Genomic DNA, 19,317 nt, shown 5'->3' with positions numbered 1-19,317 from the left:
TGCTTGGTGTGAACTGAAAACCAGAAGTGTATGGCCTGCAAACCCATAGCTATTTGGCTGATTCAGGACCCCATTAATACGTGCTGCTGCTGTGGTTTATGGCTTTCCATGCCTATATTGCTCTGCTCTTGACATTAGTATCATTATTAATATGAGCAGGGAGATTCATAAATTAATGACTAGAACATCTGAAAGGAGTTAAGCACAGATAGACAGCACTACAGTGGAGTCAAAGCTAGAAGTAATTAGATGAATAAACACATATTTTCTTTTAGCCCTCCAGAGGTTGGATCTGTTGGTTTTTTTTTTTTTTCCTTTAAGTGAGATCTCCTTTAAAATATTTTTTTCCCCTATTAAATATAGCAGTTTTGCTTTAGGTTTTCTAGCTTGTAAAAAAAATGGAAAAAGGATTATCTAAGAAATAAAATATATTTCCAATTAGTATATGAAGCTTTTTTTTTTTTTTTTTTTTTTAAGTATTAGTAGAACACTTCTTATTGAAGACAGTTCTGTGACTGGATTTCTGGAAATAGATGCTCTTTCATTAGCTAATGGAAAGCCCTAACATTTCTAAATTATCGCTTTTTACTCTACTTTCCATGCAATGAGTGTTTCAGGGATCATATGTGTATTAAGAAAGCACGTGAAAGAGTGCATTTTAAATTTAATCAAGAATCACAATAGGACTTTGAAATCATGTTGGAAAAATATGTTTTCTGTTGTTATTTATACAGGATCACACTTGAACTGGAATGAAGGCTGTGAATCCTTCATCAGTATCCAGTACTATAATATGGCTTAAAGTATGATTTTCATCAGGTTTTTCATATATTTAGCTTTCTATATGATCTAGAGAGCTATGTCTTAGAAAGCAAAAACTGTATTAAAATCTGTAGCTGATAAATTTTTTTTTTCCTTGTTATGCTTAGAGTTTCTATTATGTTTATATAAAACTCTAGTCTCCCTCTGCTGGACAAACACAGTCTTTATTCCAAAAGATGTTAAAATCATTTTAACTTAGCATTACATTTGAAAGCTACTGAAGTCCTTAGATACTCACCTCTATTAGTCATCCAGAAATAAGCATACTCTGGAAAAAAATAGTAAGAACGTGCTGGACAAGCCCAGGTTTCCCTTTCAGGCTTTTTGAATTTTAAAGCTGATTGCTTGCGTTCACCTCTCAGTGACTGAAGAAAACGGACCTGACTATCAGTCACTGAGAGACTTTAGGCAATGAAAGCTTTTGGTATTGTGGGGCACAGCTAATGTTAATCCCAAATATGATGAGACGACAGGAAACTAGGGGGAGTGGCTGATTCCCCAGAGGGCTGTACACAGAGACCTGGACAGGCTGGAGAGGTGGGCTGACAAGAATCTCATGAAGTCCACCGAGGAGAAGGGCAGAAACCCGCACCTGGGGAGGAGCAACCCCAGTTACCAGCACAGGCTGGAGCCCACTCAGCTGGAAGCATCAGGAGATGACCTGGGGTCCTGTTGGACACCGAGATGAACATGAGATAGCAATGTGTCCTTGCCATGAAGAAGGCTAACGGTATTCTTGGTTGCATTGGGCAAAGCATCACCAGCAGGCTGAGGGAGGTGATCCTTCTCCTCTGCTCTGAACTGGTGAGGCCACGCCTGGAGCACTGGGTCCAGTTCTGGCCCCCCCAGAGACCTGGGCCTATGGGAGAGAGTCCAAGAGAGGCCACCAAGATGATGGAGGGCCTGGAGCAGCTCTCCTGGGAGGAGAGGCTGAGAGCTGGGACTGCCCAGCCTGGAGAAGAGGAGGCTCAGGGGGATCTCATCCATGTCTGTAAATAACCGAGGGGAGGCTGCAGAGAGGACAGAGCCAGGCTCTTGTCAGAGGTGCCCAGGGCCAGGACCAGGGGCACTGGGCACAAACTGGCCCCCAGGAGGCTCCCTGTGAGCACCAGGAGCACTTCTGTGCTGTGCGGGTGAGGAGCCCTGGCACAGGCTGCCCAGAGAGGCTGTGGGGTCTCCTCCTTGGAGGCCTTCCAAAGCCGCCTGGAGATGGGCCTGGGCAGCCTGCGCTGGGTGGCCCTGCTGGGGCAGGGCTTGATGGCCTCCAGAGGGCCCTGCCAACCTCAACCATTCTGTGATTTTGTGTCCTGTCACAGACACCTGGTTGTCACAACCCATATGTTATCAAGAACAATCCTGCAGATATCTGTAAAACAGAAACACTACTACGGATCTTGTGATGGTTAGTTAAAGACTGTCTGGGGAGCAGCCATATAAGGTTGATATAGTTATCAGAGATATATTTATGTAATAGCAAAACAAATAGTAAGGGAAATGTAAAGTGTAAACATGGAATGAAATGTCCTAAGGTTTTGATTCAACAAAATGTTTAATCCCATACGCAAGTGCAGTCCCTACCAATAAAGCACTTATGTTCCATTACCATCACACTGCACAAATTTCTTTGATTTAAGTATCCTCTCTCATCCTCTCTCCAGCAGAGTTTCCTGTTAGAGGCGGTGTTGAAACCCGTGGTTTGTATAACTCTGGCCAAGCTCTGCCTGTGTTGGGGTTGCAGTCATATTAATAAACAATCTTGTTATTGTGAGCATGCATAGTCAGGTGATAAAGTTTAATTGGTCTCCAACAGCTTTTTCCAAATACTTTTTCCAAGAAAATATGCATATGAAATGCTGCACTGTCACCCTGTCAGAAGCAGTACATGCTTTTGGCTTTGTTTCTGGAAATTACTTTGTAGAAATAAAAGGTCAGGTATTCACTATGTAGGATAACACATTCTCACTTGTAAATGAGATTTGGTTTAGAGCCACAGGGGAAAAACAGAAACTTGTAATAAACACTTACAGAGTTTGGTGCCCTTTATATATACGAAATGGTGGAATTTACTTACAAACATTACTTAGCATGTTAATACATGATTCCCAGCTGTCTGCAGGCTCCACTTTGCTAGCAAGCTCAGTGTTGATGATATTAATGCAAGCAACATTGCTTGATATAGATAGGATAGAAGCTGTTCGTGCGTCTCAATCTTGAATGGCAGCATGGCTGTTTCTTCAAGCAAAAGTCTATGTTAGAGAACATGGGAACACTGCTTGGGTTTTAGGTGCCTGACATGGCTGTGTCCTCGTCTCTTCTCAAACAAAGACCCAGAAATTGTGCCAGATGCTGTGGGAGGCTACTGTGCCAACACCGCAGTTCCTGCTGTGATGAGAAACCAGAAGTGAAGAGATGGAGCCCAGGAACAAATGTAAACAAAGAGCCTGTGGATCGCAGGTGAAGGGTATGTGTCCAAGTTTCCAGGCTGCAGGCATACATGGCTTGATGAGCAAGTGCTAACTGAGCATTTACGGTCCTTTTCCTCAGAGCAGTGCTAAGCGGAAAAGTCATTTATTTTCTCTGGGGTTTCCTGTCAACCTGTCCTGCAACTGGCAAATTACAGTAGGAGAGAAATGCATTTTACATTATCTTTTAGAGTGAATATTTTAAGTTATTCTTGATTCATTTGTATCAACAGATTAATCTCATTCTTAAAGCTGGATTCTAATTCTCCTAAATAGAATAAGGTGTCACATATTGCATCCATGGATCCAAATAGAAGCTTCATGCCATGGTAATAGTGGGGGGTTCTTTTAGCAAGCACCTTTGTGAACTGATAAGAAAATATTTCTATTCAAGCCAAACATCTGCTTTGTGGCATAGCTACTTTTGAACATCTCTACTTGCATTTGGTGAAATTTTTGAACAGACTATTTGCATGATCACTTTATTAAGCCTTCTTTATGGCTATAAGCAAAGTCTTTGCAAAGGGCACTCTTTGAACTGACATAATTTCATATCTGTTCTTTTTCAACTGGCATTTCTAAGGCTTCAGTTTGACCATTTATTGAGTGTTTGTACCACAGCATCAGAACAAACAGCCTGTGAGCCAGGGAAAATGCATTTGCTCTTAAATATCCGAAAATACCTATATATCTTCTGCACACCTTTACACAGGATGTGATTGAGACAAAATGTTTTTACTACTTTGGGTTCACTACTGTCATACAGGTCCCTTGGGGCTACTGGCAACTACAGCCTCCCCAGAGGCTGTGTGAAACTAAGAAACTAGGTCAGAGCAAAACAAAATCAGACTTGTTCAAAGGTGGTCATTTTTGCATTTATTTGCTGAGAAGAAATATGCACATCTTTCATTACAGCTTAAGACTGGAGATTGAAAATGTAATTGTAGGATCTGCTTGTGGTATAGGAGGATGCTCAAGTGCTATCCTGCGCTCCTTTAGGCACTAAAACATCTTGACCTTTCATCTGGAACAATTAAATGGAGTTTTGCTTAAGTGCCACATCTGCTATTCAAGCTGGGACTTTGTTGCATGAAGACTGCCGTTCCCGGTTCAGAAGACATTTGCTTATCCAACCAAATTATAACTCCAGTTTTCTTTTTACAAACATCTGTTTGGAGACAGTGAAATCTCCCTGGATGTGAGGAATCAGAAAGCAGCTTCAGAAATTTTCATGCAGCATCGATCTTGTGATCACTAGCCAAATTCCTCTCCGAAATTCTGCAAGCCCAGTGATTCACTTATTCACTCTACTGCTGCTTGAATCTTGGAAATCCTTGTATGACTATTTCATGAATTGAAGAAAGGAATCAAGATAATACAAACAAACAAAAATCGAATACATATGCTATTATTTCTTCGGTACGGTGGACCTGTGTGTCACAATTCTTGTTAGGTAGCAGAAAGAACATTGTGTGTGAAATACCTGAACATTAAGAAAATCTTACTAATAAGGGTTATAAAAATGCTTCTCTTGGCAGTGGCTGTCTTTATGCATGGTTGTAAAAAGACCTTACTCGGTTAAACACAGTGCAGTGATGGAAAGCAAAGCTGTAAAAATGTTTAGTAGGTTTTCTTGTGAGCATAAAAATTAAATTATTGCCACCAACATTTTGTCAGGAACATTCATTAACAGCATAAGATCTGATACTCTTCGTAAGTGAAGAAGCACCACTTGCCTGTGGTTTCTGATGCAGAAAGCCAGCCTGAACTTACAACAGTGGATCCTTAATCCTAAATCCATGACGGGATTTTATGTATTTATTTTCAAATGTCTGTTCACATTTTAAATCACAAAGATGTTTTGAGTGGCTGAATATTCCCTGAGCTTCAGTTGAAACTGAAATCTGCACCTCTCCCCACCCCTTAAACCAAAGAGCAGTTTAACAACCAAACAGATATCAGGATGAGGTTACCTGTTGTCAGTGGGAGATGGAGTCCAGGTGCCTTTATGTCCTCCAGAGCTTGTCTGTTGGGTTGTTGGTGGGGCTTACGGAGATGGGAATATTATGTGAAAAATCTGTTCTCTCCCTTTTAAAATATTCATTTAAGTTTTCTCATTGATTAAATCTACTCAGAGTGTAGTGGATATGCTTCTCCTCTCAGTTGGGCATTCTTTCAGGGACTAGGAGGAGAGAACTTGGTCTAGGATTCATAGTCTGCTGATGTTGTCGTATATTTTTCTTCCCATAGGCTGACAAATCAGTTAACCTGTTTTCTTCAGGCAGCTGATAGAAAAACAGATAGCAGTGATCACATTTTGTGAAGAATTGACACTGTTCTGAAAAGAATGACCTGTGTTTCAGTGTCTCATGGCAGAAGAAGCCTGACTGCAAAAAAAAAATGGAAGACGTTCTCATGCTTTAAGAAGTAGCTTTGAGGCTTAAAATGTGTATTACTTTTTTCCTTAAGCTACAACCGCAACAACAACATCTTGAGGTGCTGAAGGCTGTATTTATATGGTGGCAGCCAGAAGGGCCTCCAGAGTGCTCACATCACCAGCCTGTGGGTGCATTTCTTCTGTTTTTGTGTCACTCTTGGGCTTTTCTGAGCAGCTAATTTGTATCTGTCAAGACTGGCAGGTTCTCTTCTCACATCAGGGTACTCCAGCTAAATGCTATATGTGAAGTCATTCATCTCCATATCAGATGCAAAGCACAGAAAAATTAAGATCAGTGATAAAATTTCATCAAACAAATCATTCTGCTCGTTAAGATTCCTATTTGTGTTAATATTCACATTAAAAGATCTGACACTGTTAGGAAAATAAGATTCAACTTATGTAATATTAGACACTTCAGACATCTATTAGGGCCTTGTATGATTATCACACAATTAAAGTTTGTATTAAAAGATTAAGACATGTTGGGTTGGATTTTCTGCATATTTTAGTAGCAGCTTTTTGCTGGATGTTGTCTCCCTTTGTGCTTGTAAAGCTACAAATGCATGATATCAGAAGTCTTAAGTGCAGCTGAATTGCCTTGGTGGACTTCTACCTCTCTTCATTGACAGCTAGGGCAGATAAAGCAGCTAAACTCCTAACGTAAGCACTTTTTCATGTTCCTGGAGCTAGGCAAGCTAGGTCTAGACTCTAATATGCCTACCAATAAAATGGGTTCAGAACTGTGTTTTTAAAGTACTCTCGGTCACACGTCTATATATAAGGAGTAGTGGTCTATTTATAAAGAATATGTAGAAACAGAGAAAATTCCTTACTCTAATCTTTGTTGTTTGACCAAATGTTGAATAGAAGGTATGAAAGAAAAACCACATGAATAGTCTCATTTCTAAAATGTGTGGGTAATCCTGCTTCCACAAAAATGTAGGGCAACGTATCTATTAATTTAACAGGAGAAGAACTAGGTTGTGGTGGTGGAGTATTCAAAAACAGTGATATGTCAGGCGTTAAAAAGTCTTAAAAGCATCTGAAAAATCTGCACTGAGCAGATACTGTTGTGCTATAATTAACAGAATATCTGTTAGAGGAGAATCCTCTTGTCTAGAAAATGTAAAGGAGGCAAGGAGGCATGTGATTTTTTTTTTTTTGTGTACTTCATGTCACACTTTCTGTTCCTCTTCATCCAGACTTGCTTCTCGGGATGCTGAGGTACACAATCGTGCGCGTCACCTGCAAGACAGAGGGACAAGATCTTGCTGTCAGTTTTTCCCAACAAGAACATTTGAATTTAAAATTAAAACAGATATGAAGTGAGAAAGCTGTAGGAATAAAAATTGACCAGTCAAGTGTTTGTACTTTGACCTAAACTATATGAATGACAAAAGTTTGACAGCATGGTTTCTGAGTTATTAGAAATATCTTACCTTTTAAGAAGCTATTTCTTTACTATTATAGTTGTCTTGGAAAAAGTCTGTTAGAAAGTCACTAGTGACCATTAAATCCAAGTTATTTTTTTGTGTGTACTTTCAGCACAAAATTAAGAAAATTATGTTCACTTATTCTTTTATCATCTTGGATAGACAATTTTCCTTAGATTCCCCATGGCTGATCTAAAATTCTTCTGTTGAATTTCGTGGGAATTCACAAACTCTACACTGACTACATCTTTACAAATGGGGAAAAGTTCAGCAAAATATTAATAACCCAAATTTTTGTTATTTTTCTTTCTCTTCTTTTTTTTTTAACAAGAATGATATGACAAATAAAGATCCTAATGAAATTAAAGAACAGAAGTTTCCAAATTAAAAGCAAATATTTTACAAAGTGATGTCCTCATAAAAACTACGGTGGAATTTTAAAGATCGGGCAACTATGACCATTAATAGAATGCATTTCATTTTACTTGTTGATAAAATTCCTCCTCTTATGATAAATGACAGCCCTAATACAGGATGATATCTGTAGTACTTAAAAGACAGCTATTCTTCAGTTAATATAGGCTATTCATCAGTGTCATTAAACTATTAGCATGCTTTTGTACCATATGTGAGAACAGCTTCTAATGCTAGTGGTTTATTTTTGTTTGCTTTAATGAAGATATTTCCTCTATAGAGCATCCGAGAGAGAGAGAGACCTACATAAAAGAGATGTGTGAATTATTTAAGGATAAAATACCAGATTAGGGATTTTTAATGTCAAAGGAACATTCTGAATGTGTTGCCTGCATTCATCAGACTCACTTTTGCATGCATTGAATATGGAAGCTGTCAAAAGTGTTGAAAGTCTGACAGATTTTTCTGAGCTAAGTATTTTATTTTTTGACAGAACAGTTTGGTTTCTCAGACCCGCATCTTTGCTTCACTGAGCAAAGGATGCTGCTATGTTTGGCTTAGTTCATTTTGAAGCCTCCAGTGGTCATAACCCGTAACCCAGAGTGACACAGGGCCATCAATCAACACAAGATGACTCTTGTCTAATCTTTGAATTCCTGAGGTTATCTTTGCACATGATGTTCACAGTGCAACTTGTGGAATATCAATCATTTTTATAATGTGGTAGCGGAGCTCCGAGGTTTGAGCTCCCGTCCACATCTGAACATTTAACTGGTAGGTGACCTACTTGACAGCACTGTTTCTTCAGCCATGGGGTTTCACATGTGAGAAAGAATGTCTCTAAACATCCTTGAGCTGTACCTTAATGACACGGCATTTAACCAATGAGCCATGACCTTTCCGGGTTTTGGTGGCTAAACAGCCATACTCTAAAGTGATCACACTCTGTGATTTTCTTCAGATTCAAAATTGTTCTGTTTTTCTTTCTACTGTCACTAGGTGGTGGTTACAAGATGAGTACTGACACGTATGCCAAACTTAAAAGTTGGCAACTTAAAATAGTGACATAATCTGCTTACTATTTGCATATCTCTATGCTCATTTCCAGATTTTACATAAGACTGTCTTTTGTAGCCTTCCCATACAGTTAGCTACATAGATTTCCTGAAGTATTCAAAGGAAAACACAATTTCTTGGCTCACATAAACCATTTAAAAACTCTGACCTAAGCAGTACAGTTAATACTGCTCTACTCCAAAAATGAGACCTGGAGTTTGCCAACATCCTGAATTGTGGTTTTATTGTGTCAAAAGGCTGGGGACTTTTACTGATCACCCAGTTTAGACGATTCTGTGAATCCATCTTTTATAAGATAGCTGTTTCCAGAAGTGTGTTCAGAAATACTAAATGAAGTTAAAAAATGCACTCAATAATCTTCAATTTATATGAGGAAAGATAATTGAAATAGGAATAAAAGTTTTGTCTAGGATTCAGCAAGGAAATTAAGTATGTGGCTGATTCAAAACATTCTGAAATCCCATGATTTTTGTTTTCACTGATTTTGGAAACCTCAGCATATGATTGAAGTCAGACCTTTGTGTAAGTGCTTTGTTGTTTTGGAGCTGAAAATTTGAGTACAAAACTCTTTTTTTTTTTTTTCCTCTGAGAAAGCTGTTCACTTTCTCCTTTCATGCACAGCCTACCTGAGAGTTTTAATTAAGGTTTCATTGTAAGTAGTCTGCTCAACATGATCAATCATTTTTCTGTTATTCGGAAGTTTTCATATTTTTAAGCCACAAATCACTTGAATGACTTTTCAGCCGTGCTGATTGTGCGCTCCTAATCCTGGTGCTGCTGTAATGTAAGCCTTGTAATGAACCAGAAAATTCTTTGACCAGCTTACAAGGATTTCCTGTGGCTCGCTAGTGCTGGCATGGCTGTTCAAAGGTGGCACCTTCTGCTGGTTCCAGGGAATTCTGTGGTGGAGATGAAGCAGTGGAGGGGCTGTACAACACCCAGCTATTCCTGGGGTGCATGGATGGGCTAGCCTGGGGCCGGCATGGCATGGAAGTTATCAGCATAACCAACTTGGTTGCCTAAGCAGAGGAGTCTAATCACCTTGGACACTGTGATGGATATAAAATATGTTAAAAACTCTCCATGATCTTCAAGAGCTGCAGGGAACAGATCTCAAGACTTAGTAGCTGAAGCTGCTGTCCCAGAACCGATTCAGGAACTGAAGAGTATTCTTACTTCTCATTTATCAGCTGACAGCAAACACTTAGCAGATCGAATTTAGAAAGTAAGGTCGGGAAACACTCATGTGAGGAGCCTTCTCACACTCGTCAGAAGTGTGAGCACTCTGTGAAACAGTGAGTGCAGCAGTAGGCCAGAAATGAAGATTTTTGTGTGTTAACACACCCTCAAAATTTGAAACAAATGGTCTCCTTTATTTAAGTGAGTGTTGGTGTTGGCAGGTCTTCCACCAGTATTTTTATAGGGAGAAATACTTAAATTTAGTTGTTGTTCAGCAGGATTACATGCTATATGCTACTTGCCTCCTTTTTCAGCACGTATAGGCAACCAGCACTGACTTACGAAGGTTGCAAGCATGTCTCTAGCGTCTACCATGCACCAGCAAGCATTTGGCTGTGGGTTGGAGCACCCTGAGGAGGACTGTCCTTATCTGAGGAGGGAGTCTTCTGACTATATCAAATCAGAGGCTCCACGTCTTGCCTGACACTGTCGCAGTAAGCAGGGCACCCAACATCTCCCTTCTCCTCTCCCTGGTATCTGCAAGACAAAAACCCACCTGTGGGCTGCTGGGGAGACCAGGACTCTGGTCTATATGGCAGCGGATATGTGATGCTAAATCCATAAGCAGTTTTTGTAGCTGAGAGTGTGGTTCGTGGTGCAGAAGCCAACAGCACGGAGTGGATCACTAGAGCTGTTTTAAAATAAACCCCTTGTAGAACACATATGGTGCTGGCCCAGGGAGTACCTCAGGTTTGTGCTTGCTCCTTGGCTGGTCTCCCCAAATCCTTCCAGCCTGACTGACCCACAGCACCCGACTGGAGATTATTTAGCACTCTTGAGCTCATGAACCTAAAAATTAACTTTATCACAGCAGTCCTCTGCCATGGGAGTGGAGAAGCTGAAGGGAGGTAGGGAGATAACTAGGCATTGTGTCTGCAAAAAGCTTTAGGACATCAGTGACAGACCCATTCATGTTTAAAGAGATAATAACGCATTTCATTTCCACTTGTGGTAGACTCCTGGTAATAATCCTATATGTTTGTGACAGGCGTAAAAATGCGTGGGATTAAATTTAGCAGGCTGAATGTAACTGGACACTAGTGTGATTTTTCTCATGTTAAAAGGTCAGTTGCTGCTGTGCTGCACATTGCAAGAGCTAATCCCACAAACAAAATCTTTTCCCTCTGCTCCAGAGACAGCCCATTAATGCCAAGAGCTATTGTCAAATATACATACTGAGCATAAAATATAAATATATACATGTACATGTATGTGAGTATGCTGTGTAAGACTGAGGCGTGCCTCAGGACTCCCCATCATGCTTACTTTCCAGAAAAAGGTATTACTATCAGTTCCATGCTTTAGTTTACATGTACTTTACCTGTAAAATATAAAATAAAATAAAATTAATTGCAATCCCATTTTTTTCTCTAAATTCAGCTTACTTCTCGCTACTCTCTCAGAAGGACTCTGTTTTCCCTTTCTCGGGAAAAACACACCATGCTTCAGCAAGTAAAGGGCTCTAATCTGTGAAACTGCTTGAGAAACAATCATCCAAAGGGTCCTCTGAGCGGTGTCCTGTGAGCACTCGGTGATCTTCACTTGGGAGACGTACTGCATGTTCATTTACTCTAATGGTAAAACCTAATTTCAGTATTACCTCCCACATCAGCCAGTCACTCCTGCTCTCTCATTGTCACACAACACTGGTAGCAAATCATAGGAGTGATCAGGTTCTCTATGGCTAAAATGTGATATTTTTTTTTTTTCTAGTAAGGAAGTCTGGCTGGTCTCCAAAGCTTGTCTGTCTCTACCTGCTTTGATGCCAGTAACTTGTCATGCTTGGACTCCTGCTTGGCTCTTAGAAGAATGGTGCAGATAACAGCCTTGGAGCTGCTTTTCATGCCCTGTTATTAGTTCATGGCATTTAGCCTTCTGTGCTTATGTCTCTACTGCTTTATTTCTTAATGAGCTCTTAAATCACTGATGTAGGCGGCTGGAAGAACTGATGTAAGAGCTAGATTACGAAATTAAATCTTCCAATACCACAAATGGCGATGCTGCACCAGGACCTGCTGGATATGCTACAGATATTGAGAGCTGGCATGTGGCAGCGTCACTGAAGTAGGTGTTTATGGGCCTGCTCACAGCTGGGGCAGATATTAGATGCTCCTTATCTCTCTCACTTTGTACAGTTTCCCATGACAGCTGTAGCCATCTGTTGGTTCCTGAATCGACCAACCCAAGTCTGATTAGTTTCAGATTTTTTTTTTCTTCTTCCAAACCTATAGTTTCTCTACGAAGCACAAAACTTCTCTGAGAAGTGTGCTCTGATACTCTCTGTTGAGCTAGATGTTTGAGGGATCACCAGCATTTGAGGAAATCCCATCCTACTGGGGTTGAGTCAAATGTCCTGGCAAAAAATTGGATACCGAGGATTTAAGTGACTCCCACTGCTCTGAAGGAGCTGACTGGGCCTTCTGAGACTCCCCAGGTGCCTGCGGAGGCAATCACACTGCACATGGGTGCTAAAAGCTTTCTGTTGACGTGGCAGTAGGCTGCAAGACAAAATGATCACAGTTGGTCACTAATGATGTGTATCGCATTGCCTGGAGAGCAGCACGAAGGACCTGGGGATAGATTTGTGGTGGTGCTGTGCACTCAGAACTGATTGAAAATGGGCTTTGAATATGCATAAGACTATGAAAAGGTACTTCTCAAAACCAAGAATATAACATCATACCCCTTTGATAGAGTTACCATCTGTGAATTTAGATAATCTTTTGGATTTTTTTTTATACTTCTGATACCTATAACATAGCAAAATATTCATTTGAAAATTTAATTACGAGTTGTTCTAAAAATATATTTCTTTTTACAAAAAGCTCAACATGATAATGTCACTGGATGTCTTTAATTTTTCTTTTAAAACTTATTCCCTCTTCAGCTTTTTTGCACTGTACATAAAGTGATAAAACAAACGTCTTTAATATTTGAGACAGACTCCACAGCTAGCTCAGGTTTGTCACCTAAGAGTGACAAGCACAGCTTAAATTCTAGCTTTATACACGGTCCTTATCAGAGTTTCTCAAATGTAAAGCTAGAGCTGCTATAAAGTTTGTAAAATTACATTAATATTGTTTTTGATGCTTTTAGGGTAGAGAAATATTTTTAGTATATTAAAAAAAATCCATGAAGAGTTTGAAGTTATAAGCATCAGTTATGTAAAGTCTAGAATTAATTTGAAAATATAAGAATTTTTTAATTGCTGAATATTGGCTTGCTAATGACTTCAAATGATTCATTTTCTGTTCCAATTCAAGCAGTGGTGTGGTTTTTGCAGTGTGTGTTTTCTTTACTTACGAACTAAATTTTTTCTTCACATACACTTGTCATTCTGAATCTAGATTCTGAATCTAGACACTGTGTGCGCGATTCCCTGGTAAATAAGAGAGCTACATTTATAAGCATTTTTTTTTCTTGTGATCTCAGGTCATGTCCTGCAGGACTTAGAGGAAACGCAGCTATTACCACCACCTTCAGAGAAGCCACTTAGTTGCTTAAAGGTAAACATTAGCTTAAGTGCTTTACTGATTAAGCTTTTATCACACTGGAGAGTTATCAATTAAAACAAAAAATCCCTTGTCTCCCTCTTGATTTAAAAGAATCTAAAGAAACTGAGCACTGTACAGAGTGGCTTGACCTTTACCAAAACGTTTTGTAATGCATTTTAATGAAATGCAAAGAGCACTTCTAAAATCTTTAGTATTCATCAGCCATTGCCTCATCTATCAAAACACCTGAGTTAATTACGAACAAAAACCAACTAACAGACTTTTCCGCGAGGCGCTGGCTCCCAGGCGCTATCCGGGGAGCTGGTCCCAGCAGATGGCACTGTTATGAATAATTTGAGCAACGGCTGGAAATTCCTGCAGGCCGGCTAACCCTTCTCGGCCCGTCACCGCTCTTACCTCCTGAGAGCTGGCCCCGAGCAGCATGGAAAATCCCCCACATGACATGTCCTCAGCCTTTCTGACCCTGGCAAGAAGGAAGGGTTTGCATTCTCCCAAGTTAAAAATGATGTAGACTTGACATTTTCACTTTTTTTTTTTTTTTTAATAATCCAAGAGTTTATTGCTAGCGAGGGAAAATAATTGGTACCCTGCTGTGTAATTGTAAATGTGATTTTCCATCTGCTGCCTATACCTGTTGCTTCACTTCAAAATAACTTCCCTCCCTTATGGTTTTCAGCAAATTCAACATTTGTTTTATAGCTTCACAGAAAAATCTACTGGTGTTGTTGATGGTAAAAAATACCCTTTCTCACCTTCCCAACATCTTGTGAAAGTGCTTTGGAGACCACCGTGCGTCTGCCAGGGGGTCAATTCACCCCACTATGTTTCTGCATTTGCTGATTTGCTTCCACAGAGAGATGCAGGAACGTAAATACTAGATCTACAAAGGAACCCAAGGGCTGGAAAACTTCACTTTCAGGTGCCTAGTGAAATTTTATGTCCTGATTTAGGAGCTCAGGTTTCCTTGAACAGGAGGAGACTGGTGTCAAACAGCAACTTGGTATTCACATATGGGGTAGATGAAGATCCTTTTCAGTTTTTGTTTGCTGTTTATTTGTCAGTCCTCTTCTGAACTTTGATGTTTAAATCAGGCCAGTCTTTTGGACCTGGCAACACTTTTTGGCTGCTGGCTTTGGATATTGACCTGGCCTTACTCTGATTCCTGTGAGAAGAAACATGGGTGCCCCAGTACATCTGAGCTGTAGGGAGGAGAGGATACATGAGCATGGGGCCAGCTTTGATATGATATATTGAAGGGAGAACTTGGCTTCCTTCCTAGGATTTTGAGATTTGGAGGACGTGACTTTTAGCTTATGCTTGCTATGAAGAAGATGAGAAGTCTGAAAAGAGGTCCTCTCCCTCTTCTTGTGATACTGGGGATAGCAAACCACAAAGCTTCTGGTTCCTTATGCAGGAAGCACCTGATATTCATCTCTGCGTATTGCCACAGTCATCTGGGATGAGTTCTCTCAGCAAGGCATAAAAAAGCAAGTCTAGTTTGAGAACAGCATGAAGAATTCTTGTTTTCACTCCTTTATTTCAGACCCAGTCCTCCTCAGCTGAGAAATAAGTGCAATTTTAAAATGTCTTTCTTCTCTGAGGTGTTCATTGGTCTGTGGACAAGGCGCTGGAGCTGGATAATGGTGCAATCTCTGGCCCATGGCAGAGATTGCTCTCTCCAACACTCAGGCTAACACCTATTCAGATAAATTATACAAAGTGGGACAAGTAGGCTGGGAGGATCACAACCATACAGCCCCGTTGCAATTTCCATTGTGTGCGTGGAGGGGCAGGAAGAAATCTCCCCAGACAACCGTGGAACTGGATTTGGTGCTCCCAGCAAGTGGAAAGAGCAAGGTTTGGAGGCTGAAGGAGCCCCCTCCCTCAGGGGCCAGGCTGAGGCCTCCTTCCAGGAGAGAGCAAGGCTGCTGGCAGCAGATGAGACTTCAGCCCTATCTTTCTCCTTTGATTTCCTGTTGTGCAGCTCAGGCAGGTTTTTGTGCTTGTGTTTTTAGCCCAACCCTGCTGAACTATTTGTGAATTATGCTCCGTCTTGATGGTGCTGGCCAGCCATGAGCAGGGGTTGCCTTCATTTCACTGGCTGTGCTCAGGTCAACTACATGGCCTAAACAGGGCATACTGTGAGCTTTAACAGAGGAAAAGGATAAGTAACGTAGGCACTTTTTTCTTAGCGCATTTTGTAGGCTCCAGAAAAATAGCCTGAGCAGTCTTAACTCCCACAGTTTTTCTATTTTCAGAACTTTCGATGGGAATTCTGTTCGATGTTTCCCAAATGCATACAAAGGCTGGCTTGCTGTGCTGTGTGTTACCATTCAGACACCCCAAACTAAAGCTAGAGAGTGACCAGGAAACACTGGATTCTCCTGCACCTCTTTCCGCAGGCGATCAATTCTGTAAACACAACATTTCAAACGAGTAAACCTGAATATAATTTATTGCCATTTCCTACTGTGATAAGTGACTTAAGGTCAACTTTTCTGTATTTACAATGTGTGGCTTAAAATACAAACACCCTTTGTTTGTGCTTTGTTAGTGTGTACGCCTCTGAATGCTTTCACGGATATACGCTGCTATAAAAGACGGCTTAGAAATTCAATGTAAAAAGGCAGCCAGTGCCACTGGGGAATACAGTACTCTACCCATAAAAATGTATAGCCTTAATTGACCAGGTTCACAATGCAATGCTCTTTCTAAAATGTATTTAATGCAGGGCTGAAATTTATGTGTCATAAGGGGACAAGACAGAAAACCATCTTCCAGTCCTTTTCAGCCTTTGGAAGGAGCTTTGATCAGCAATTTAATTAAATATTGAGTTGTCTAAATTTGTAAGGTCTGCTGCAATTTTGCCTAAAAGTGCAAAGAGAGACCTTTCTGGACATCCTGTTCCTACCTTTCTTTCTGTACAAGAATGCCACATCTTAAAGCCTATGGGCAATTTCTTTTCTTCCACTCTTTAAATGAACTGCATGATACATTTTGAAGAGTGAACTCCTTCACTGTGGCTCCCAAGCCTGAAACATGGCCAACACAGATCTCTCACTTTTGCCATTCTTCTTCCTCCCCCTTTAAAAAAAATGATCTTCAAGACAAACAGGTCAAGCTGAAAAGTGTTTTTTTGGAGGCCAAGTAGATTTTGGCTCTTGTGCCTGTGTGATTGCCAATTGCAAAAGACAGCAAATGTGATTGCCTCCAGGCTTGAGAATAAGCCTCAGACATCCATTCTGGAATGAGCACTTTCAGGGTTACTGGGCTATAATTATAGTTCTGTTAGCAACTGTGAATTATTTAGTTAAAGTCAGGAACCAGCCTCCTTTAGAATAATCAGGTTTCAGATGCAGTTTGACCATTTAAAATGTGTTAATCACTTGATGGGGTAAGTTATCTCATTATAGGTTGCATTACATTTTTTTGAAATGAGTAGATCATTCATTTAAGATAGTTTTTGGAAGCAATGGACATATATCTCTGCCCCAAGCAGAGGCAGCAGGAGGGAGCTTGGAAATGTAAGTGATGCACATGGAGAAGCTGGGTCTATGTATTATTTGGGCAAGACTGGATTATGTGAATGAGAGAAGAACAGTAACCGATAAAGGAAAAAATCACAACACATATTGAATAGCATCTGTGTGTGGTCATGACGGTGTTGAGGTACTGGATTGAAAAAGTGGGAAAACTCCCTTCAGTGTTCACTTCACCTGACTTTCAGGAACACAGGATGTTGTATATCACTGTGAGTATAAAAAAAAATACCACACAGATCCCTGATTCAGTCACTGAGTTCTGCATGAAGAACATCACATCTGTTCAGCAGGATCCCAGAGGCCTTGGACTGTTTGTCCACAGCCTATATAACTTTCTGTAACTGAGCTTTTCACATGCATAATGCAAGTGCTTGTATTAATGTCCAGTGTGCACCTAGTCTGTCTCATTGGCCCAAAGACCACAAAATAACCTGGCATGTTTGGGGCCAGCTGTAAGGGTGGGAGTGATGGAGTTCAAAGGTATTGGGCCGTGGATGTGAGATAAATTTGGCTGAAGCATTGTGGCCAGCTGGACTTATTTTCTCAGCTCTCCCCTGTTTTACTAAAGCAGTCTTCTCAATGATGCTCATGTCTCTCTTCACTTTGGTGTTTGGTTTCCAAAACCATCTGCCAGATGGTTTTGTTGAAACAAGCCTATGGAAGAATTAGTAAAGAGAGAAAAGATAACAAGGAGTTATGAACACTGAACAGGTAGATACTGGAATTTGAACCTAAAGCCTCAGCAGAAGTTGCCCTGGCAACAGCACCCTGAAGTGCAGGGATGGAGAGAGGGAGTGAGAGACCCCATCCTGGGGCTAAACCAGCATGAGCTGCGGAAGCCCAGGGAGACGTCTAATCAGCACTGATCAGCGTCAAGGAAACTGCTTGGTGGTGGACTGCTCCTTCACAGCCACTGATGAACAGCCTGACCATCATGCATTATTCACCGGTGAATAATTTTGAGTAGCCAAGAGGGGCTCTAATCAGGTATGATGGAAATCGTTCCCCTGACTTTGCTTCTGCAAGGATAAGGATCTTGAATCAGGCACTGCTGGCAGGCAATTCTCAGATGAAGGAAGAAGTTGAATTAGTTGCTATTTTCTTGGCTCTTGCATCCAACAGAATAGAGACATTGTATATCATCTGCTTTGGACCTAGAAATGGGAAAGTTAAAATAAGTGAGACAGATCGTATGCAAGTAGTGGTGTTATTTGTATGGGAAGAGTATTTAGAGTGCGATATAGTCAACTCCGTAAGAATTATGTAAGGGAGGAAAAGTAAAATCAGAAACCTAAACAAAACTTTTCCTTCCTTTTGGGCATTGTTGTAAATACAGAGTTATAACAATGATGGCTAACTACTTCACTGACTTCTCACTGGAATCACTTACAAAACCTTGGTTTGTCACTCCAGAGGCCAGGAGAGGTAACAGCATATAGGGAAAGGAAAGAAGGCCAAGCACAGGAGCTGGAAAGTGAATGAAATGTTGTTGTGGTGCAGCTAACTCTATATCTCTGTTTTGCCCTCCCTAGAATTTCCAGACCCATGCCAGCTTTGTGCAGTGCTACAGCACGGTGCCTGCCAGGGCTTCCAAAGCCAAGCTCCCCAGGCTCATAGGATCTGCATGAACACTACCATGCCCAGCAATGTGTATCCCCACAACCAACAGCTAATGGCCATGCGACTGCTATCTCTTTTAGCAATTTACCGGTTACTTGACTGATATACTCTAAAAAGTGCTGGTAAGGGAGTTTTTTCTCATCAGCAGACTTCACAACTTTGTTACCAGAACCTTCTGGGGCACACCATTCATGGTACCAATAGAAGAGCATCTCCAGAAAACATGCAAGCTAAATATTAAAACCAAGAGTGCTCCATACTCTTGGATATGGTATGGGGATTGTTGCAAATGATGTTAAAACCGAAGGGATTAGGGAAATTTGTGGTTTAAATCCAGCCCTTGTCAGTACTAATGTCCAGAAATTTGTTACCAGCTGGTGACTTTTCCAGTTTATTCCTTATACAAAACACATTCATGAGAGTAAGATGAAAGAGGAGAAACACTTTCCTGTTGCCATTTCTAATAAGGCAGTATATACTGTTGAATGCCAGAATAAAGAGTATGGATTTGATTTTTCCTGCTGAAGCTTTCTGATGAAGAATCGAATCTGCTTGGTGGCTGAATTATTGATGAAGTTTGCTCTTTTTAACCCTGTAGTACCGCCTGTGATATGGTAAACATAACTTCTCCACAGGTTCTCATCTTGACTGCGGACCAAATTTTACTCTTAAATGTCCATCTGTGTCTACTATTAACTTAGATAAGATGCACAAACATGGCTTTGCAGTTAGTAATTAGGCACTTTTTTTTTT

At 40.6% G+C, this 19,317-nt stretch overlaps 1 long non-coding RNA gene across 1 annotated transcript in view; it reads left to right on the top strand.

Annotated features, from left to right (window-relative positions):
- LOC310893034 overlaps positions 1–19,317 on the top strand; it is a 137,248-nt gene that overhangs the window by 1,755 nt on the left and 116,176 nt on the right. Inside the window, exon 2 of the long non-coding RNA XR_014578653.1 lies at positions 13,320–13,393. This is a non-coding gene — a long non-coding RNA (uncharacterized lncRNA). The remainder of the gene's footprint in view (positions 1–13,319; positions 13,394–19,317) is intronic.

This window comes from Anser anser (genome assembly GCF_964211835.1).
Source record: "Anser anser genome assembly, chromosome: 1".
NCBI lineage: Eukaryota > Metazoa > Chordata > Aves > Anseriformes > Anatidae > Anser > Anser anser.
Note: the sequence above shows the minus strand (reverse complement) of the source record. Positions and strands in the feature narration are given on the sequence as shown.